The following is a 23353-nucleotide window of genomic DNA, read 5'->3' on the forward strand; positions in this document are numbered from 1 at the left end:
GTACCGCCTGCTCTTGGTGGCGACGGGTTTACAGTCGCGGGTGAGGTTAGCGAACAGGGAGGGGGGCGGGACCTTGAGGGTGGATAGGCCGCAGGTGGTATGCGGTGGGCGGTTTAAAGGCTGCTGGTTGTCGACTGTGAGTGGGGGGAGGGGTCCACCGTATGCCAAAGTGACACTTTGCAGGTGGGATTGGAAGTCCAGCCCTAGTAGGACGGCAGCGCAGAGCTGGGGCAGGACGAGGAGTTTAAAATTTTTATACACCGTGCCCCTAACCGACAGGGTCACAATACAGTAGCCGCTGATGTCTGTAGAATGGGACCTCGATGCCATCGAGATCCGGTTGCGCGTTGGCCGGACAGTGAGGGAGTAGTGGCTCACCGTGTCTGGATGTATGAAACTCTCCGTGCTTCCGCTGTCGAACAGGCAGGTCGTGGCGTGGCCATTTACTTTGATGTCCATCATGGACTTGGACAGGTGATGCGGGCGAGCTTGGTCCAGTGTGACGGAGGCTAGTGTATGGCTGAGCGAGCTGCTGTAGTCTGCGGGTGAGGCGGTGGTCGGGTCTGGCGACAAGGTGGCGGTCGACTGTGGTGGACAAAATGGCGGCGCCTACGAGGTTGAATAAGATGGCTGCCCCCACAACTCACATGAGGCATTGCTGGTGTCGGTTGCCTTGATCAAAGATGGCCGCCCCCACGACTCACACGAGGGGATACTGGCATCTGTGGCCTGGATGAAAGATGGCCGCCCCCACAATTCGCATGAGGCACTGCTGGCGTCTGTGGCTCTCCCCCTGCAGGCCTTAGCGAAGTGGCCTTTCTTCTGGCAATGGGAGCAAGTCGCGTTCCTCGCAGGGCAGCGCGTCCTCGGGTGTTTCGCCTGGCCACAGAAGAAGCAGCCGGCGGCCCGATCGCGGGGGTCCGATGTTGCAGCCGGTACCGGGGGTGGCGGTCCCGATCGGTTCTGGGACGCCGACGCTGAGGTAGGTCCCGGAGGCGGCGTTGCGAGGGGTATTGCGGCCGGGGTCGGGCCGGAGTCCCAGGGTCGCGCAGTACAGTACCTGGAATACGCCTCGAGGTCCCGATGGGCCACTTCCAGGGAGCGGGCGAGGGCTGCAGCTGTGTTCAGGTCGAGGTCCTTTGATTCTAGCAGTCTTTGCCGTGAGTAGTCGGACCGAAGGCCTTTCACGAAGGCATCGCGGATATTCTCTTCAGTATTTTCTGCAGCCGTTACCGCTTTAAAGTCACAGTCCCTGCCGAGTGTTTGTAGCGCCCGTAAAAATTCATCTACAGACTCTCCTGGCTGTTGCGGGCGGGATCTTAGGAGGTGTCTGGCATACATAGAATTTACCGGGCTCCGGTACTGCTGTTTCAGCAGGTTGATGGCGGCCTCGTATGTAGTAAGGTCCTGTATGAGTGCGAATACTTTAGGGCTCACTTGGGCGGTCAGCACTCTTAGTTTGGATCTCTGAGGCACGCCGGATTCTCCCAGGTTGGATCCGATCACCCACAAGGGTGGGCTCTGTTATTTAGCCAATAAAATTGATATACCTATCAATACATCCAATGAAAAGCGACGAGTTAAGAAAGTAACTATAGGTTTTTATTGGCTAAATAACAGAGCCCACCCTCGTGGGTGATCGGATCCAACAAGGAGGAATACCAGCCAGTCGACCACCTTTATACCTGGGCAAGTAGGCGGAGCTATGGGCGGAGTCAGCAGTGGTCAGCCCAGGTATAACAGCGTGGCAAGAGGCGACCTCGTGTAGTGATACAACAGTGTAAACAGTGATAACCATAGTGTAACGATATAACAGTGATAACCATAGTGTAACGGTAGTGAACGATAAAAGTGGTTTACCACAGGGAGCACACATAATCCTGTGCCCCCAGCACTTGAATGCCTATTCAAAACCGCAGTGCGGGTTCAGAGCTGCTGGTGCGAAACCTATAAATTGTACCATGGAGGCAATGGCACAAGGCCATGTTCCCCTGCAGGGAGCATATATAGGAGGTGGGACATATTGTGTCACCACCGGCGCGTCCCACTACCAGCATGGACAGCATAGCTGGTGTCCGGTTAGTGACAGCAGTTTCTGTTTTAAACCCGAGGCAGAAGTTCAAGTGGCCCAGGAGCGAATTGTCCCCATTTCTGAACCCTCCGCTGTTCACCTCACTGTGAAGGAGAATTTTACCAATTTGCAAAAGTACGTAGCGCATTTTGGCTACGAAATCCCCCCTCTTCCTGAACACCTTACCAAAATACTAAAAGCCGTTATAGTTTCACAGAAACATTTTTACACTCTAGAGCAGAAAACAGTAGAGATAGGGCCTAAGATATTGGATATTGTGATTCCACCCTGGTGGAACATTTTCAATAACATAGATGTCCCTTCGTGGATCAGACTGGCTTCCCACATTCTCATGGTTTGCCAGTTAGGGATAGTGTTGTATCTAATTTGCATTCAATGCAAGGGAAAAGGTCAGTTGTTAGAGTTCCGAAACCAGAAGATCTGGAAGGAACATTATGTGAAGGTGGAGGGAGATACGCCTGTTTGAGTTTTTTTCCTTGTGTTTTGATTAAAGATTGTTGTTTTTTTTTGTGTTTGTTGTTTTTAATAAAGATTTTCACGACGCGTTGTTAATAAAGATGTATGTGTACCAAGTGGTGCAGGGGTGTTGGACGCCCTCCATGCTTGGATGTGTGTAAAAGACTGTAATTATTCTATGTATGCTTATGTACACTACATTTTCGCGGAATGGAGTGCATGTGTCATGGGTGTGTTAGATAGGTAATTACAGGGGAAGGTTGACTATGGTGGGTCAGAAAATTTTGCTCACCTTGTAAGGATGATACTTCAAGCAAGTTTTAGTATCACAGGGGGGAGTGTAAGATTCGCAAAATTCCCACATTCCCCCAAGGTTATTAATAAAAGGGACCCTGCCTAGACATTTAAAAAAAAGGGTACCCAGAAGATGGCGTCCGCACCTCGTGACCAAAAGCCTGCAAGATTTTAAAAAAGCTTGGACTCTGTAGCAGCACAAGCAGCTTTGGGAAATCGAAACTTAAAATGCATTTTCTGTGAAAAGGACTTTGTGTTTTGAAAGCCAGACAGCTACACTGAATATGCATTATGTCAGATCGTAGACAGATCAAACCCAGTTAGGCCTATACATGAGGTCATTAGTTTGTCCACATAAATAATCGGAAACAGCTTATGGAAGCCATCAAGGCTGGACAGACCGATTAGAACGCATTAATGACAATACAGCCCGGACATCAGGCCATTAGGTGCGATAAACGGCCATCTAAAAAGTTAGTTTAGATTGCTATAATCATTTAAAACAGCCCGCCAAAATTGAAACAATGAACCGACCTGATTTGGTGCGCAGATAAGGGCCATCGAAAGGAGTATAACGGTAGGCCCTCAGTAGGAATCGTTCTCTCTTGGCTCTTGACTCTTGCTCTGCTCTCGACTCTGACCTCTTGTCGGGCCTTGGGCAGCCGCCGCCCGTACTCGTGCCCTGGCCTCGTGGCGGGTTCTCTCCTCGCTCCCCGCAGTAAGTCTTCAGCAGTCAAGGACATCCATACTAAGCGCAGGGGAGGGGGGCGAGACCCGAGTCCAAAGTCACCCAGGACACCCGGGCCACGAGAGAGGGCAGAGGAAACGAGGTGAAACGAGACGAGACGAGTTGAGACGAAGAAGAAGGTAACAACTCGATAAGAGCAGAGCAGTGCAGTGAAAAACGTATCGCTAAAGGCCAAGTGCCTAGTTATGAGCTGGCGCTTGGGGGGAAGAATCTTGTTGAACACTGCGAATAAACGCAGGTGTCCACGCCACAACGAATATACAGGCGTTTGATGCTTGGGTAGTAAAATCTAAGCAGTAAAAACTGCCAACCGTCCTATAGACACAACGTTACCACCGATGACCGCCCGAGGGAGAAGAAGAAGAGAACCCATCGTGACGAGACGACGGTAGCTGAGGAGAAGAAAGGTGTGTGGCAGCAGCAGCTCCAGCAGCGCGCCCTGAGACCACGTGCCGACGGGGTACCTAAAAGGACAGAAGGCTAAACCTCAAAACCCGCATCCGTTAAAACAGCTGGCTTTGCTTTGGATTGGTGAGCATTAATTCTGGCCCCTCATAGCTTAATCTAGTTAGGTATAGGGGTGGGATAAGGATAAGGGGATTGTTAATGTCGTTTTTCCCTCGATGTGCCATGTGTTCCCCATTCCCTGTATAAGTATAATTTTTGTATTTGCCTGTATTTTATACTAGTGACTTTCTCATAAGACTGTTTTATTTTCTGTTTTAATAAAATCTTGGTTTTCTTACACCAAACCACCTGTCTACTCGAGTTTTCTGTATCGCCGCCTGTACCTAAGTCCGGTGTCTAGAACCCAGGGGTGTGGGAGCGATTCGAACCGCTCACAGACAGTCAGGGGCATAACTGACTGGGCACACGCGCCACCCGCCACCCCCTACACATTAATAATCTTCCCTCCGTCATAAGCTCAGGAGCGGGGCTGTTTGCTGATGATTCCAGTGCTTAGCTCAGTTCACAACTGCTCGAAAATGAAGCAGCCAATGTCAGCCTACAGCAGGACCTGGACAACACCCAGTCTTGGGCTGACAAAGGGCAGGTAATGACCATCTCAGATAAGAGACTCCTGCCCTCTTAGGGTATTGTTTGCATTCTATTTATTAACCCTTCAATTACTAAGGGAGGATTTGGACACCAAACTGAAGTAATAGTTTTTAGTTTATTCTAAAACATTTGTTTATGGTTCTCTATATTTCTTGTATAATTTGTTCATAGTTGAAAAGCGATGCTATTTAAGATCAAAGAGGTAGGTTTTAAGGAGCATCTTAAAGGAGGAGAGAGATGTAGAGACTTACGGAGGGAATTCCAGAACGTAGGTCCTAGGCAACTAAAGGCACAGCCGCCAATGATGAAGCGATTAGATGCACAAGAGGCCAGAATTGGAGGAGCGCAGAGATCTCAGAGGGTTGTAAGCCTGGAAGAGGTTATTGAGATAGGGAGGGGTGAAGCCATGGAGGGTTTTGAAAACAAGGATGAAAATTAAAAAATTAAGCTATTGCCGGACCGGGAGCCAATGTAAGTCAGTGAGCACAGGGGTGATGGGTGAACGGGACTTGGTGCGAGTTAGAATACGGGCAGCAGAGTTTTGGATGAGTTCAAGTTTATGGCGGGTGGAAGATGGGAGGCCGGCCAGGAGAGCACTGGAATAGTCAAAAGTATTGTGTGCAGTTCTGGTCGCCTTATCTGAGGAAGGATGTTCTTGCCATGGAAGGAGTTCAGCGAAGATTCACCAGGCTGATACCTGGGATGGCAGGAATGACGTATGAGGAGACATTGGGTCGATTGGACTTGTACTCGGTGGAGTTTAGAAGAATGAGAGGGGCTCTCATTGAAACTTATAAAATTCTGACCGGACTGGACAGACTAGATGCAGGAAGGATGTTCCCGATGGTCGGGGAGTCCAGAACCAGGGGACACAGTCTAAGGATAAGGGGTAAGCCATTTAGGACAGAGATGAGGAGGAATTTCTTCACCCAGAGAGTGGTGAACCTGTGGAATTCTCTGCCACAGAGGGCGGTGGAGGCCAGTTCATTAAATATATTCAAGAAGGAGTTGGATATATTTCTTAAGGCTAAAGGGATCAAGGGTTATGGGGAGAAGGCAGGGACCGGGTACTGAAATTGGATGATCAGCCATGATCTCATTGAATGGCGGAGCAGGCTCGAGGGGCCGAATGGCCGACTCCTGCTCCTATCGTCTATGTTTCTATTTAAGTCTGGAGGAAACAAAGGCACGAATGAGGGTTTCCGCAGCAGATGAGCTGAGGATGGGATGGCGAGGGGTGATACTATGACAGCAGATTTCTACTGTGGTAACAATTATTTTCCTGAATGATTGATAAAGATATGAAGTACTTTCAAATGAGTCAAAAGGATTAAATGCAAGAAAAAAAAAGTACTAATGCATTGGCCGGGAATTGAACGCGGGCTTCCCGTGTGGCAGGTGAGAATTCTACCACTGAACCACTAATGCAAATTATAAATATGGATTTTCTTTATTTCCATACATATTCGTAGTTTTGGCTTTATAACCTTTCTAATGATTTGTGAATAAAGTCAGTATTTAATTTATGTAAGCATTGAACTGAAGATAGGAAAGTTAATTATTTCTTGTCAAACTTTAATTTTTAAAACATCTCCAATACATTTTGTTTTGTTCTAATACAGTAGTAGAGATATTACAGCATTAAAACATTTGAAAATATACATTTTCACATCTGAAGATTTCACTCCATTTGGAAATTGTATAGTATTTGGTAATGAGAGCAGAGTTAACTAAAGCATTGATAAGAAAAGCCAAATGTTTTATTCTAAGCAAAATGGTAAGAGGCTCTATGTAAGGCAGAGAGGGCTGGCTTTGAAATAAAAGTTAGTTAATCTGTGTGAGCAACTGATGATAATCACTGGGGTATTGTTTCTATAATAGTGTGGACATATTAAAAAACTGGGGAAAGTCAAATATTTTTATTAGAGAATCAGAGAACCCCTCATTATATTGCAAAATTAACCTGTATTATTTATAGCCAGCTAACAGAAGCTCCAGATTCAGTATGCTGTGCCATGTCTCAAAGGGAATTTCATTCCCAGAACAGCATAAAGCCTGAGGCCCTGAGGGGGGGGTACGGAATTTAAAAAACCCACAACTTTGGCACCATCTAGAGGTTGAAAAGCTTTGCTACCTTCTGATAGAGCACATTCCTGTTATAGATAGATCACAGTACTACATTTCATAAAACTAGGATCAAAGGGAATTTCAGCAAGTACATTTCCTAAAAAGTGTTACATCTTGGAAGATGACAGTTAAGAGTTCTACACTCCCAAAAAACAAAGAATAATCAAGATTCCATATTAGTCACGTCAAAACTGTACTTGCCTGGAATTTACAGCATAGAAACAGGCCATTCGGCCCAACTGGTCTGTGCCAGTGTTTATGCTCCATACGAACCTCCTCCCACCCTACTTCATCTAACCCCATCAGCATATAACCTTCTATTCCTTTCTCTCTTGTGTTTATCTAGCTTCCCCTTAAATGCATTATTTTCTTACTGTCAGTACTAATACATATACAGGGTATAATACAATACAGTTTGTTGTAAATGTTACAAGGCAGCAAAACAGAAATGACATTTTAAATCAAAAGAACAAAATGTAAGTAATTTGTTGATTCTACCTCAACCTGAGATGAGATACAGGTTGGACCCCGGTAATCTGGCACCCTTGGGACAAGGCCGGTGCCAGACCATTGAAAATTCCGAACCACTGAAGGTTAGGTAAATAACACCTAAAATAACAATATTAGGTACAATATTATGTTTGTTTATATTGTGGGAAACAGTGGCGCCGCTGAGCAGCTGCTCCGCCATCTAAAGACCGCCGGTTTCAATTCGTGCCGGACCACTGAAGGTGCCGGACCGTCAGGTGCCGGATTACCAGGGTTCAACCTGTACTGACTCAGTCACACTAGTGTAATAGCAAATTCTTACCTTTCCATAGCTTGGTCAGGAAGATGCACTCTTGATACAACTTTCCATAAGTTAACTTGTTAGATTGCCTTGCTCTCCAGTGTGTTCTTGTCTCGGTGGCAGTGTGACCCTCATCACCAAATCTCAGCTTGGTCTGTCCCTTTACCCCTCTGGCACCTTCACCTCCTTTGAGCATCTCACGTTCTTCCACCCCTCTCCTTTAAAATTATCGTTCTCTACCATCCAACCAAGCCTCACACAAAGTTTCTCCGTGAGATATCCTCACTCCTTTCCTCCCTCAGCTTCTGCACCAAGCAACTTCTCATCCTTGACGATTTCAACCTCCATCTAAACTCACTTTGTCCACGCTCCTCTAAATTCACTGCGCTCCTGTCCTCCCTTAAACTCTCCCTCCATATAAACTCCTCCCCATATTTATGGCCAACCCATCGGCCTTGACATATCACATGGCCTCTCCATTTCCATCGTCGCAATCACAGATAAGGCCATCTCTGATCACTTCCTTGTATCCCACACCACTCACATCCCCATTCCCACCCTACTACCTTCTGCATCCGCCCCTGAAAAAAACTCTCTGCAAATTCACCTACAACAGCCCTCCATTTGCCATGATACTTCTATTGAAAGTGAGGCCATTTGCTTTTGATATATATTCCATCCTTTCATTCAGTAAATCTCAACAAAATTCATCATTAAACCCTGCTGCACAACACCAAACTTTGCTATGACAACAACAACAACTTGCATTTATATCGTGCCTTTAACGTAGTAAAACGTCCCAAGGCGCTTCACAGGAGTGTTATAAAACAAAATTTGACACCAAGCCACACATAAGGAGATATTAGGACAGATGGTTTTAAGGGGCATCTTAAAGAAGGAAAGAGAGGTAGAAAGGCGGAGAGGTTTAGGGAGGGAATTCCAGAGCTTAGGGCCTCAGCAGCTGAAGGCATAGCCGCCAATGGTGGAGCGATTTAAAATTGGGGATGTGGAAGAGGCCAGAATTAGAGCAGCGCAGATATCTTGGAGGGTTGTGGGGCTGGAGGGGTTTGCAGAGATAGGAAGGGGTGAGGCTATGAAGGGGTTTGAAAACAAGGCTGAGAATTTTAAAATCGAGGCGTTGTTCAACTGGGAGCCACTGTAGGTCAGCAAGCACAGGGGTGATGGGTGAATGGGTGAATGGGACTTGGTCCGAGTTAGGATACGGGCAGCAGAGTTTTGGATGAGACTAAGTTTATGAAGGGTTGAAGATGGGAGGTCGGCCAGGAGAGCATTGGAATAGTCAAGTCTAGAGGTAATGATGAGCACCTGAATTTTCTTGCCATGCACACTTTAAACTTTCCTGCCTGTTCTAACACAGTTACACTTCACTTTCTGTATTGCTACAATCTGCTTTTTGGGCAATACAGCTGTGGTTTAAAATCAACAATTTAAGAGACGATTCGAATTTTGGAAAATTCCATTGGAGGAGCCAGTCTCTTTATTTCGACTTCACACCACTGCAATATGGCTCAATGCCAGCATTTCACCAGCTTGTGCACATCAGCACAGATTATGTGCTCAAATCCCTATGGTAGGGCTTGAGCCCACTACCATTCACACCCAGGCAAGAGTATTACCACTGGGCCAAGCTGACACTTTTGTAGAGGAACCAGGCCCTTCCTAGAAAAAAAATTGCATGTCACACAATTTGTTATGTCTCTTTTTCTAGATTGGTGTGAATGCTTTCTCCCCAATTTGTGTAGTAAATCAGGTGTGAAGGCCTGAACTGACTCCGAAACAAAGCAAAGTGAGACTATCTCCTCCAGCGACTCTCACTCTGCTTTACTCCAGTGTGTTTGGGCCCTGGCTCCAGATTTGGGCTACATTTCCACTAACTACAGCAGCAGTGTGAAGTGAAACCACTTCATACTGACGCTACAGTTGTAGTCTGAATGCACCCTCAATGTAACCATTAGCAACAGGAACCCTTTAACAATTACAATAAACCTTCAGCTTTCAGATGGAAGTAAATAACAATAATGGATAATTATTTTCAAACATCATTTGGAGTTTTTTGGGGGTTAGGTAAGCTTTTTTCAAGCTATTTGTCAGCTTCTGCTAGTTTTCTAGACTGGTGTGTATGTTTACTCCCCATGTTGCTGTGTCCTTCCTGGAACCAGCACCCTCTGGTCAGCGATGCCTCCTCCTTTACTTACACTCACTCAATGCTCTGCTTATTGAACTTTCCTTGTATTACACAATACTGACTGATGACTCATTCAGAACTAGAAAACTATCATCATTCTTTCTAAATCCAGTAGCTATAACGAATGGCCCAATCAGATATATGAACCGGAAGGTGTGAAAGGTTAGTGGTGTATTTACACTACAGGTTTAGCACCAGGGCAGAGAAGTTTCCGTTACGTACCAGCACTAAACTGGTGAATCACAGAATCGTACAGCACAGAAGGAGGCCATTCAGCCCATCGAGTCAGCGCCGGCTCTTTGAAAGAAATCCAGTTAGTCCTACTTTTTCCCCATATCCCTGCAATTTTTTCTCCTTCAAGTATTTATCCAATTCCCCTTTGAAAGCTACTATTGAATCTGTTTCCACCACCCTATCAGGCCGTGCATTCCAAATCCTAAACACTTGTTGCGTAAAAAAGATTTTCCTCATGTCGTCTCTGGATCTTTTACCAATCACCTTAAATCTGTGCCCTCTGGTTATCCACCCTTCAGCCATTCATAGAATCATAGAATAGTTACAGCACGGAAGTAGGCCATTCAGCCCGTTGAGCCCGTGCCGACTCTCAGTTAGTCCCACTCCCCTGCCCTTTCCCCGTACCCTGCAAATTTGTTTCTTTCAGATACTTATCCAACTCCCTTTTGAAAGATAAGATTGAGTCTACCTCCAGCACCCTTTCAGGCAGTGCATTCCAAAACCTAACCACTTGCTGTGTAAAAAAGTTTCTTCTTACATTGTCTTTGGTTCTTTTGCCAATCACCTTAAATCTGTGTCCTCTGGTTCTCGACCCTTCTGCCAATGAGAACAGTTTCTCTCTATCTACTCTGTCCAGACTCCTCATGATTTTGAACACCTTTATCAAATCTCCTCTCAATCTTCTCTTCTCCAAGAAGAACAACCCCAGCTTCTTCAGTCTATCAACATAACTGAAGTCCCTCATTCCTGGAATCATTCTCGTAAATTTCTTCTGCACCTTCCCAAAGGCTTTCACATCCTTTCTAAAGTCTGGTGCCCAGAATTGGACACAATACTCCAGTTGGGGCCGAACCAGTGTTTTATTCAGGTTCATCATAATTTCCACACTATAGGCTACTCATTGGGCTCGATTTTGCCAGGCCCGAGGAGGCGGGATTGGAGGCGTGTGAGGTGTTAAAATCGCAAATACTGACGGGAGGGCCTGATCCAACCTCCATCCCGCCTCCGAGCAATTTTGCCACATGCGAGTTTTCTGACCCCGTCTCCATCCCGCGGGATAGGCCCTTAAGGCCCTTAACAACCAGTTAATTGCCTCTATAATCCTATTTTGAGAGGCCTTTCTGATTTTAACACTTTTCCCACGCACTTCACACCTCCTCTGAAACACACCAGTGAAACCTGGCGGCAGCACAAGTGGATTGCCTACTAACAGCTGCAGCTCCACCATTGAAAAGGAGTTTTCAGCAATCTTCATTTGCAGGTGGCAGAACTTTGTTGTCTCAGGTCTGGGGGAACTTTTAACAGGCCTACTCATTGTTCTGGAAGTTTGGAGCTTGACACCCATCTCCAGTGTGACCTCCTGGGAAACCCCTCTCCCCACCTTGACTGAGCGCTTCCTCAACTGAGGCATATACCAGAAGCATGGGAACCATTTATTTCCTTTCCTTCTGGACATCAGATTCGGACGAAGACCAGCCGTGACAGCAGCAGAACCATGAACAACAGCACCACCAACAGCAGCAGCATCAACAGGAGTGCCAAGCTGCTGCTCACCCACCTGAAGCTGCACAGGGCAGAAGGCGCCAGCGCGCGACCACATTGCTGCCCGGGATGCAAAGGAGGCACTTGGCCAGATTTGCTTAGCCTGCACAAACAAACACTTTTGCCTCGCAGCTTCTTATCAGACCATCGACAATGGCCAAGAGCCTGCGGATTCCTATCACTCTGACCACCATACTGACAATTGCAAGTCACCCTAAGCCCTCAATGTGGAAGTCCCATTTGCGAAATGACAGACGCCACAACTGCAACAGTTTCCCATCAGTATTTTTTATGACAATATGCAACTGATGGCATGTTAAAAATAAACACAAAATTACACCCAAGTGACTACCCTTGTGACTATTTGTGCAGTATCTTTCTCTTACGCGTGCTCCTACGTGGTGCTTCCCCTGTGGCTTCAGCAGATGTGGAGGCCCCTTGCTCACTTTGTTGCTGCTCCTGCCTCGACACCTTTGGCGGGTGTCCTCTGGGGTTGCGAGCCTGTGAGGGCTCGTCAACAGTCTGCTGCTCCTGCGGCTGTGCAGGGGTTGAGACGCCAATCTCAGTTGGGTGGGGACTCTGGTGGGGCTCTGACCGAGGGCTCTGCAGTGGCATGGAAGTGTGAGCGCTTGGAGAGGAGCCCCCACTTCCTTGATGTCTGCCACCAACTTCCCTCTCATGGGTCAGGTCCCCCTCAGCGCTTACAAGTGGCTTGAGAGCACCTTGCTGCACATCAGGGGGGCCATGGGGACCCGTATCTGCACTGGCAGTCCTACTCAGAAGGACTTCCATGAAGCTCTGGTTTCTCTGTTCAATAGCTGACCATCGCTCCTCCAGAGATGTCAGTCTATTCTGAACACTCACCATGTTTTCCTCACTCCAGCGACTTACAGCCTCCATGGCCGTAGCCAGCCTTTCCATGGAGGTTGCCATCCTTTCCGTGGTGCTGCGTTCTTGCGCCAATGACTCCACAAAGGCTCTGCTCATGTTCGCGATGGACTCCTCCATTCGCTCCACACTCGCAGCGACCCTGGAGACGAAACCTGCCAGAGACTCCTGCACCTGTTCCTGGAGTTCCAGCACCGCTGTTCTTCTGCATGGACCCGGAGGCACAGGGTCGACATGCAGCGGAGCTGAGCTGGGAGAGTCCTGCGCCCTCCGACTAGGACTCTCCACTGCTGTCCCTGTCTCCACCATCTGCTGATGCTCACTTGTGAACTGTCATACACCAGGTGACAACACTGCACTATCTCGCAAAGGTACCACCGAGGTGTGAGTGCGCTGGTGCTGGGTGCACTTAATTCTGCTGACGGAGCGCCCTCAGAGGTTGCAGCTTCCTCTGAGGAGTCTGGAAGCTCAGGCTCTTCCTCCTGGAAAGTGGGAACGGGGGCTCTCAATGGTCCTATGGGGGAGTAAAGGAAAGAGTCAGAGATGTGAGGCCAAGGTTACATGCACATTGACTATTGCAGATGATCAAAAGTCAATCTGTTAGAGCATCAGAATCATTATCAGTGACTCATGCAATGTCAATGAGAGAGATGATAAACTATTCTGTCACCAGCTTGCTGTGATGCACCCGTCTGTCCGTCTCCACTTGCGCATCCTCCTCCACTCCCACGATCTCCAGGGCCGCCTCCTCCCAGGGGGTGAGCTGGGCTACTGAGGGTGGCCCTCCTCCTGTCCTCGCTCTTTCCCTCTTATTATGAGCTCTCTTTTCCTGCAATGAGGGAGACAAGTGGAGTTTGAGTGAGAATGAAGGAGTGAGTGTAGAGAATCCATATCATTGCTGGTTAGAAGGAGGCAAAGATGGAGTGAGGTGGCAAGACCAAGGGCCCTTCCTGTGTGTTGTAAGTTGTTTTCATAGCTCACAGCGATAGGGAGTGTGAGGGCTGCATAGTCGAATAGTTAAGTGAATGTGACCATAGAGAGAGAGGGAATGGGTAAGGGTGCAGGGATGTCAGTGTCAAGTGGGATGTGGAGGAAGAGGTTGTCAAAGCTGAGTGCTGGTGAGGAGAGGCAATGGGGATCAGGTTGAGGGTTTTGGGAAAGTCATACTCACTTTTCCAGTGCGCAGAAAGTCATGAAACCTCTTCCTGCACTGCAGCCAGGTTCTGCGGCACATAGATATTGAATTGACCTCCTGGGCCACTTGCATCCACACAGCTTTAGTCTGCTGGGGAGGCTTCTTCCTCCCCAAAGAAGATAAGAGCACCTCCTTATTGGATCTGGCTCCCTCCACCAGAGCTTGCAGGGCGGCTTCATCAAAGCGTGGAGCAGACTTTGGCCTGCTGCTGGACATCGTGGCTGAACTAAGGGCTTACAGCAATGGGCATGAAGTTTGTAGTCTCCAGAAGAAGCAAGGCTGCTTGCAGGCCTTAAATCCAGCAGCATTGATGACGTAATCAGAGGCAACTTTCAGGATGGAAAGACTCATTGGGCCAGGGCTTCCCACACGCTGGGAATCAATTGGCCAATTAGGTGAAAATCGCATTTTTCCCCCACATCAAAGTGGAGTCGGGTGGATAACACGAAAAGCGGCTGACATGCCCCCAGCCTGCCCCAATGACAAAATCGAGTCCTATACCTCTATTTATGAAGCCCAGGATCCTGTATGCTTTTTTAACTGCTTTCTCAACCTGCCCTGCCACCTTCAACAATTTGTGCACATATACTCCCAGGTCTCTCTGTTCGTGCACCCCCTTTACGATTGTACCTTTTAGTTTATATGTCCTCTCCTCATTCTTTCTACCAAAATGTATCACTTCACACTTTTCTGTGTTAAATTTCATCTGCCACTTGTCCGCCCATTCCACCAGCCTGTCTATGTCCTTTTGAAGTCTATCACTATTCTCCTCACTGATCACTATACTTCCAAGTTTTGTGTCATCTGCAAATTTTGAAATTGTGCCCTGTACACCCACGTCCAAGTCATTAATATATATCAAGAAAAGCAGTGGTCCTAGAACTGACCCCTGGGGAACACCACTGTATACCTTCCTCCAGTCCGAAAAACAACCATTCACCACTACTCTCTGTTTCCTGTCACTTAGCCAATTCTGTATCCATGCTGCCACTGCCCTTTTATTCCATGGGCTTCAACTTTGCTGGCGAGCCTATTATGTGGCACTTTGTCGAATGCCTTTTGGAAATTCATGTACACCACGTCAACCGCACTACCCTCATCAACCCTCTCTGTTACCTCATCAAAAAACTCAATCAGTTTGCTTAAACACAATTTGCCTTTAACAAATCCATGCTGGTTTTCCTTCATTAATCCACACTGATCCAAATGACTGTTAATTCTTTCCCTGATTACTGTTTCTAAAAGCTTCCCCACTATCGAGGTTAAACTGACTGGCCTGTAGTTGCTGGGTTTATCTTTACACCCTTTTTTGAACAATGATGTAACATTTGCAATTCTCCAGTCCTCTGGCACCACCCTCGTATCTATGGAGGATTGGAATATTATGGCCAGTACCTCCGCTATTTCCGCCCTCAATTCCCTCAGCATCCTAGGATGCATCCCATCCGCTCCTGGTGACTCATCTATTTTAAGTACAGCCAGCCTTTCTAATACCTCTTTATCAATTTTTATACTATCAAGTGTCTCCACTACCTCTCCTTTACTATGTCTATGGCAGCATTCTCTTCCTTGGTGAAGACAGATACAAAGTACTCATTTAGTACCTCAGCCATACCCTCTGCCTCCATGCAAAGGTCTCCTTTTTGGTCCCTAATCAGCCCCACCCCTCCTCTTACTACCCTTTTACTACTTATATGCCTAAAGAAGACTTTTGAATTACCTTTTATGTTGGCTGCCATTCTATTCTCATACCTTCTCTTTGCTCCTCTTATTTTGTTTTTCACTTCTCCTCTGACCTTTCTGTATATAACCTGATTCTCAGATGTATTTGTAACCTGACATGTCATATGCGCTCTTTTTCTGCTTCATCATATTGGCTATCTGTTTTGTCATCCATGGAGCTCTGACTTTATTGTACCTGACTTTACTGAATGTATCTCGACTGTACCCGAACGATTTCCTCTTTAAAGGCAGCCCATTGTTCCACTAGTTATGCCTGCCAATCTTTGATTCCACTTTACCCGGGCCAGATCTGTTCTCATCCCGCTGAAATTGGCCTTCCCCCAGTTAAATATTTTCACTCTAGATTGCTCCCTGTCCTTTTTCATAGCTAATCTAAACCTTATGATGCTATGATCACTGTTCCCTAAATGTTCCCCTACTGACACTTGCTCCACTTGACCCACCTCATTCCCCAGAACCAGATCCAGCGACGCACGCCTCCTCCCTCGTAGAGCTGGAAACGTACTGATCAAGAAAGTTCTCCTGAACACACTTCAGAAATTCTTCCCCTTCTCTGCGCTTTACACTATTACAATCACAGTCTATATTAGGATAGTTTAAGTCCCCCATTATTACTACTCTATAGTTCTTGCACCTCTGTAATTTCCCTGCAAATTTGCTCCTCCATATCTTTCCTACTATTTGGTGATCTATAGAATACACCTAGTAGTGTAATGGCACCTCTATTATTTCTTAACTCTAGCCATATAGATTCTGTCCTTGACCCCTCCAGGACATCCTCCCTCTCCAGCACTGTAACATTCTCCTTAACCAATACTGCCACACCACCTCCTATCTTTCCTTCCCTATCTTTCCTGAACACCTTATAACCAGGAATATTTAATACCCAATCCTGCCCTTTTATGAGCCAGGTCTCTGTTATTGCCACGACATCATATTCCCATGCGGCTATTTGTGCCTGCAGCTCACTTACCTTGTTTACTACGCTTTGTGTGTTCACATACATACACCGTAAAACGATCTTAGACCATCCTGTATTCTCTCTTAGTTGGACCCCACCTAATACCTTACTATTTCTTACTTTAGTGCTATCTGTCTCTCCCAATCCTTTGAGCACTTTATTTCTCCTTTCTAATGTTACATCCTGGTGCCCATCTCCCTGCCAAATTAGTTTAAACCCTCCCCAACAGCACTTGCAAACCCTCCCGTGAGGATATTGGTTCCAGCCCTGTTGAGGTGCAACCCATCCAGCCTGTACAGGTCCCATCTCCCCCAGAACTGGTCCCAATGTTCCAGGAAACTGAAGCCCTCCCTCCTGCACCATCTCTCCAGCCATGCATTCATCTGCTCTATCCTCCTATTTCTATACTCACTTGCGTGTGGCACTGGGAGACACAATACTCCAGCTCGGGCCGAACTAGTGTTTTATATAGGTTTAGCATAACTTCCTGGCTTTTGTACTCCATTGCTCTATTTATAAAGCCCAGGATTCCATAAGAATTATCACCTTTGAGGTCCTGCTTTTTAATCACTTTCCTAGCTCCCTAAAATCTGCCTGCAGGATTTCATCCCTCTTTCTACATATTTCGTTGGTACCAATATGGACCACGACCTCTGACTGTTCACCCTCCCACCTCAGAATGTTCTGCAGCTGCTCAGTTACATCCTTGACCCTGGCACCAGGGAGGCAACATACCATCCTGGAGTCGCGTCTGCGGCCACAGAAACGTCTGTCTGCGCCCCTAACTATCGAATCCCCTATCACTATTGCTTTCCCACTCTTCTTCCTCCCCCCCTGTACAGCTGAGCCACCTGTGGTGCCACGGACTTGGCTCTGGCTGTACTCCCCAGAGGAACCATCGCCCTCGCCAGTACTCAGAACCGAGATGCACTCAGGGGACTCCTGCACTGTCGGTCCTCCTTTTCGGTCTGGCGGTCACCCATTCCCTGTCTGCCTGCGCACTCCTTATCTGTGGGGTGACCACCTCCTGAAATGTGCTACGCACGAAGCTCTCATTGGAAACAGTTTCTCTTTATTTACTCTATCTAAACACTTTCATGATTTTAAACACCTCTATCAAATCTCCTCTGAGCCTTCTCTGCTCTAAGGAGGACAACCCCAGCTTCTCTAGTCTATCCACGTAAATGTAATCCCTCATCCCTAGAACCATTATAGTAAATCTCTTCTGTACCTTCTCCAAAGCCTTCACGCCCTTCCTAAAGTGTAGAGCCCAGGATTGGACACAATACTCCAGCTGGGGCCGAACTAGTGTTTTAGAAACTTAGAAACAGAAGATAGGAGCAGGAGTTGGCCATTCGGCCCCTCGAGCCTGTTCTGCCATTTAATGAGATCATGGCTGATCATCCAAATTCAGTACCCTGTCCCTGCCTTCTCCCCATATCCCTTGATCCCTTTAGCCTTAAGAAATATATCTAACTCCTTCTTGAATATATTTAATAAATTGGCCTCAACTGCCTTGTGTGGTAGAGAATTCCACAGGTTCACCACTCTCTGGGTGAAGAAATTCCTCCTGATCTCTGTCCTAAATGGCTTACCCCTTATCCTTAGACTGTGTCCCCTGGTTCTGGACTCCCCCACCATCGGGAACATCCTTCCTGCATCTAGTCTGTCCAGTCCTGTTAGAATTTTATAAGTTTCAAAGAGATCCCCTCTCATTCTTCTAAACTCTAGCGAATATAAGCCTAATTGACACAATCTCTCCTCATACGTCATTCCTGCCATCCCAGGTATCAGTCTGGTGAATCTTCGCTGCACTCTCTCCATGGCAAGAACATCCTTCCTTAGATAAGGTGACCAAAACTGCACACAATACTCAAGGTGTGGTCTCACCAAGGCCCTGTACAACTGCAGCAAGACATCCTTGCTTCTGTACTCGAATCCTCTCGCTATGAAAGCCAACATACCATTTGCTTTCTTAACCGCCTGCTGCACCTGCATGCTTACCTTCAGCGACTGGTGCACAAGGACACCCAGGTCTCGTTGCACTTCCCCTTTTCCCAATCTATTGCCGTTCAGATAATAATCTGTCTTCCTGTTTTTGCCACCGAAGTGGATAACCTCGCATTTATCCACATTATACTGCATTTGCCATGCATCTGCCCAATCACCCAACCTGTCCAAATCGTACTGGAGTTTCTCTGCATTCTCCTCACAGCGCACACGCCCACCCAGCTTTGTGTCATCTGCAAACTTGGAGATATTACATCTAGTTCCCTCGTCTAGATCATTAATATATATTGTGAATAGCTGGGATCCTAGCACCGATCCCTGCAGTACCCCACTAGTCACTGCCTGCCACTCGGAAAAAGAGCCGTTTATTCCAACTCTTTGCTTCCTGTCTGCCAACCGGTTCTCTATCCAAGACAGTACCTTACCCCCAATCCCATGTGCTTTAACTTTGCACGCTAATCTCTTATGTGGGACCTTATCGAAAGCCTTCTGAAAGTCCAAATACACCACATCCACTGGTTCTCCCTCATCTATTCTACCAGTTACATCCTCAAAAATATATATGTTTAGCATAACTTCCTGGCTTTTGTACTCCATTGCTCTATTATAAAGCCCAGGATTCCATATGATTTATTAACTGCTTTGTTAACCTGTCCTGACACCGTCAAAGCCATGTATTGTCCCTCCTCATTGTTCCTACAAAAATGTATCACCTCCCACTTTTCTGCGTTGAATTTAATTTGCCATGTGTCCGCCCATTCCAACAGCCTGTCTATGTCTTCTTGAAGACTCTTACTCACAGTTTACCACACTTCCAAAGGAATGATTGTATGGTACCAAGGAATGATCACAATGTTGCAAATATGTTTAATGTTGAATAAATCCAATTAAATAAAAAGAAGCTTTCATCAGGGAACGGATTCCTTGCTAATCTTGGGTTGTCTCAAAGAGCGGCCCGAGAGCGGACCTGAATTAAAGCAGCGGCAGTGGCGAGAGGATAAAGAGCGGCCCGAGAGCGGACTTGAATTAAAGCAGCGGCAGTGGCGAGAGGATAAAGAGCGGCCCGAGAGTGGACCTGAATTAAAGCAGCGGCAGTGGCGAGAGGATAAAGAGCGGCCCGAGAGCGGACCTGAATTAAAGCAGCGGCAGTGGCGAGAGGATAAAGAGCGGCCCGAGAGCGGACCCGAATGGTGGCATAGTGGTTAGCACTGTTGCCTCACAGCGCCAGGTACCCGGGTTCGAATCCGGCCTCGGGTGACTGTCTGTGTGGAGTTTGCACATTCTCCCCGTGTTTGCGTGGGTTTCCTCCGGGTGCTCCGGTTTCCTCCCACAGTCCAAAGATGTGCGGGTTAGGTTGATTGGCTATGATAAATTGACCCTTAGTGTTAGGGGGATTAAATACGTGGGGTTACGGGGATAGGGTGGGATATGTGTTGGTGTAGGGGTTACGGGGATTGGGTGGGATATGTGTCGGTGCAGGCTTGATGGGCCGAAATGGCCTCTATCTGCACTGTGGGGTTTCTGTGATTCTGTGAATTAAAACAGCGACAGTGGCGAGAGGATAAAGAGCAGCCCGAGAGCGGACCTGAATTAAAGCAGCGGCAGTGGCGAGAGGATAAAGAGCGGCCCGAGAGCGGACCTGAATTAAAGCAGCGGCAGTGGCGAGAGGATAAAGAGCGGCCCGAGAGCGGACCTGAATTAAAGCAGCGGCAGTGGCGAGAGGATAAAGAGCGGCCCGAGAGCGGACCTGAATTAAAGCAGCGGCAGTGGCGAGAGGATAAAGAGCGGCCCGAGAGCAGACCTCAATTAAAGCAGCGGCCCGAGAGCGGTCTTGAATTAAAGCAGCGGCGAGAGGATAAAGAGCGGCCCGAGAGCGGACCCGAATTAAAGCAGCGGCAGTGGCGAGAGGATAAAGAGCGGCCCGAGAGCGGACCTGAATTAAAGCAGCGGCAGTGGTGAGAGGATAAAGAGCGGCCCGAGAGCGGACTTGAATTAAAGCAGCGGCAGTGGCGAGAGGATAAAGAGCGGCCCGAGAGCGGACTTGAATTAAAGCAGCGGCAGTGGCGAGGCTCCGATTCAAAAACAACAAAATAAAATCAAAGAATGACATCATAGGAGAGCAGGTAAATGATTGGTTGGTGAGTATTACAGCTTTTTTTGCTCTCTAAGTTAGGGAAGGGGTTTAAGTTAAGAGTTGAGAAACTGTAGCTTGCTAGTGCTTGTTAAATTAATAACTTAAACTAGATAAAATAATCAAACAATAAAACTAAAATATTGATTGAATAAAAGCTTTAACAAATTAATTAATATATAAAACGAGGTTAGAGATGGCAGGGCCCCGCTACCGCCCCGATCGCGATATTTGGCAGCGACCGCCTCTGTAGCGCCGCTCGCTAATCGCGCCCGGTTCACGGGGCCTACCTGTGGCGGCAGTGGCGCAAATTAAGGTGGAGGTGCGGGGCGGCCGTTTTTTTCAGCGGCCACCTGCCAGCACCTCCGTCCCCGGCCTCCTGTTCTCCCCCCGCGGCATTGCCGGCTGTTTTCCAAGAGCCCGGCACTTCTCCTCGGTGCCGGGCTCTTTTGCCGGCACTCGCGATCGCTCATCGCGCTGGTGCAGGCCCCTCCCCCTTAAGAATGGGAGGAAGGCCTGCAGTACCGCAGCGCGTCGTGCCGCAGCGTGTGGCGCTGCGGCACGTTGTGCTGCGATATTCAGTTTCAGCGCCCTAAGAGGGACGCGGAGCGCCTCGAGCCTCGCCCCGTGTCCCTCTTGTGGCGCTCAAGCTGAATTTCCGGCGATCGCTGCTGCTCCGATCGCAGCGCAAAATCTGGCGCCCAGGCGAGCTTGGCGCCCCGTTTGCGGCTCCACCCAGTTTCTCCCCACAAAGAGTCTGCAAAGGGATATAGATAGACTAAGTGAGTGGGCCGTGAGGTGGCAGATGGAGTGTAATGTAGGGAAATGTGAGGTTTTTCACTTTGATAGGAAGAATAGAAAAACAGAATATTTTTTAAATGGTGAGAAACTTTTTAATGTTGGTGTTCAGAAAGATTTGGGTGTCCTCATGCAAGAAACACAGAAAGCTCGCATGCAGGTACAGCAAGCAATAAGGAAGGCAAATGGCATGTTGGCCTTTATTGCAAAGTGGTTGGAGTATAAGAGTAAGGAAGTCTTGCTACAATTGTACAGGGCCTTGGTGCGACCACACCTGGAGTACTGTGCATAGTTTTGGTCTCCTTATCTAAGGAAGGATATGCTTGCCTTGGAGGCGGTGCAACGAAGGTTCACTAGATTGATTCCTGGGATGAGAGGGTTGTCCTATGATGAGAGATTGTGTAGATTGGGCCTATACTCTCTGGAATTTAGAAGAATGAGAGGTGATCTCATTGAAACATACAAGATTCTGAAGGGGATTGACAGGGTAGATGCTGAGAGGTTGTTTCCCCTGGCTGGAGTGTCTAGAACTAGGGGGCATAGTCTCAGGATAAGGGGTCGGCCATTTAAGACTGAGATGAGGAGGAATTTCTTCACTCAGAGGGTTGTGAATCTTTGGAATTCTCTGCCCCAGAGGGCTGTGAATGCTCAGTTGTTGAGTATATTCAAGGCTGAGATCGATAGATTTTTGGACTCTAGGGGAATCAAGGGATATGGAGATCGGGCGGGAAAGTGGAATTGAGGTGGATGATCAGCCATGATCTTATTGAATGGCGGAGCAGGCTCGAGGAGCTGTATGGCCTACTCCTGCTCTTATTTCTTATGTTCTTATGTCTCCCAACACACCTGTGCCCTTCGTGGACTTTCCTATCTCTTCTCTTCCCTGCCGCCCACCGGGCCCTCCCCCCACCCTGAAACTGCTGCTCTCAGGATTTCCTAATTTCCGAACCCCTTCCCTCCTCAATGCCGGTAGCATAGTGGTTATGTTACTTGACTAGTAATCCTAGTAGGCCTGAACTAATAATCTGATATTAGACGCAAGTTCAAATCCCACCATGGTAGTTTGTGAATTTATATTCAGTTAATTAAATAAATCTGAAATAGCAAAGCGACTATCAGATTGTTATATAAAACCCAACTGGTCCACGAATTAATGTCCATTAGGGAAAGAAACCTGTCTAGCTTACACAGTCTGACCTACCTATATGTGACTCCAGACCCACCGCAATGTGGTTGATTCTTAACTGCCCTCCGAAATGGCTTAGCAAGCCACTCAGTTGTATCAAACTGCTACAAAAAAGAATTAGAACGCTAAATGAAAGGACGAGTCTCCTGTTTTAAGACTAGTCTGTGTTTGTAGCTTTCTAAGTGCTCAAGTAAGATGAAACAAAAGGGCCAGATTGAGCAGATGTTGAAAAGTTGTAGCAGCAAAATCCTAAACACATGGTGGGGGGGGTGTCAAAGAAACAGTTTAGGAAGAATACAAATAGCAAAAAAAATGTTCAATGCATTGGCCGGGAATCGAACCCGGGCCTCCCGCGTGGTAGGCGAGAATTCTACCACTGAACCACCAATGCAATAACTGAAGATAAAGTACGCTCTATTTATCAAATAGTTTAACTTGGAAGTGATGCCATTTCCTTTCAATGTATATTACAAAGGAACAGCAGTAGGCCATTTAGCCCCTTGAGCCTGTTCCCTCATTCAATGAGACCATTACTATTCCGAAAAAAATTTAAAGATGGCATTTTTTTAACAGTTTTTGAAGTTCAATAGATTCGGACACGGCAACGGCGCACCCAGCCCAGGTGACCCTGCAAAGTCCTCCTCACTAACATCTGGGGACTTGTACCATAATTGGGAGAGCTGTCCCACAGACTAGTCAAGCAACAGCCTGACATAGTCATACTCACAGAATCATACCTTTCAGTCAACATCCCAGACTGTTCCAATCACCATCCCTGGGTATGTTCTGTCCCACCAGCAGGACAGACGCACCAGAGGTGGCAGCTCAGTGGTATACAAACAAGAGGGAGTGGCCCTGAGAGTCCTCAGCGTTGGCTCCGGACCCCATGAAGA

At 47.4% G+C, this 23353-nt stretch overlaps 1 non-coding gene across 1 annotated transcript; it reads right to left on the bottom strand.

The window, feature by feature from the left end:
* Positions 1-22780: 22780 nt before the first annotated feature.
* trnag-acc (transfer RNA glycine (anticodon ACC)) lies at positions 22781-22851 on the bottom strand. Its single transcript has one exon. It is a non-coding gene; the product is annotated as a tRNA-Gly (tRNA).
* Between the last annotated feature and the right edge of the window lie 502 nt (positions 22852-23353).

The sequence above is a fragment of the Somniosus microcephalus genome, chromosome 2, assembly GCF_052327205.1.
Source record: "Somniosus microcephalus isolate GS21.2 chromosome 2, FLI_Smic_1.0, whole genome shotgun sequence".
NCBI classification, from domain to species: domain Eukaryota; kingdom Metazoa; phylum Chordata; class Chondrichthyes; order Squaliformes; family Somniosidae; genus Somniosus; species Somniosus microcephalus.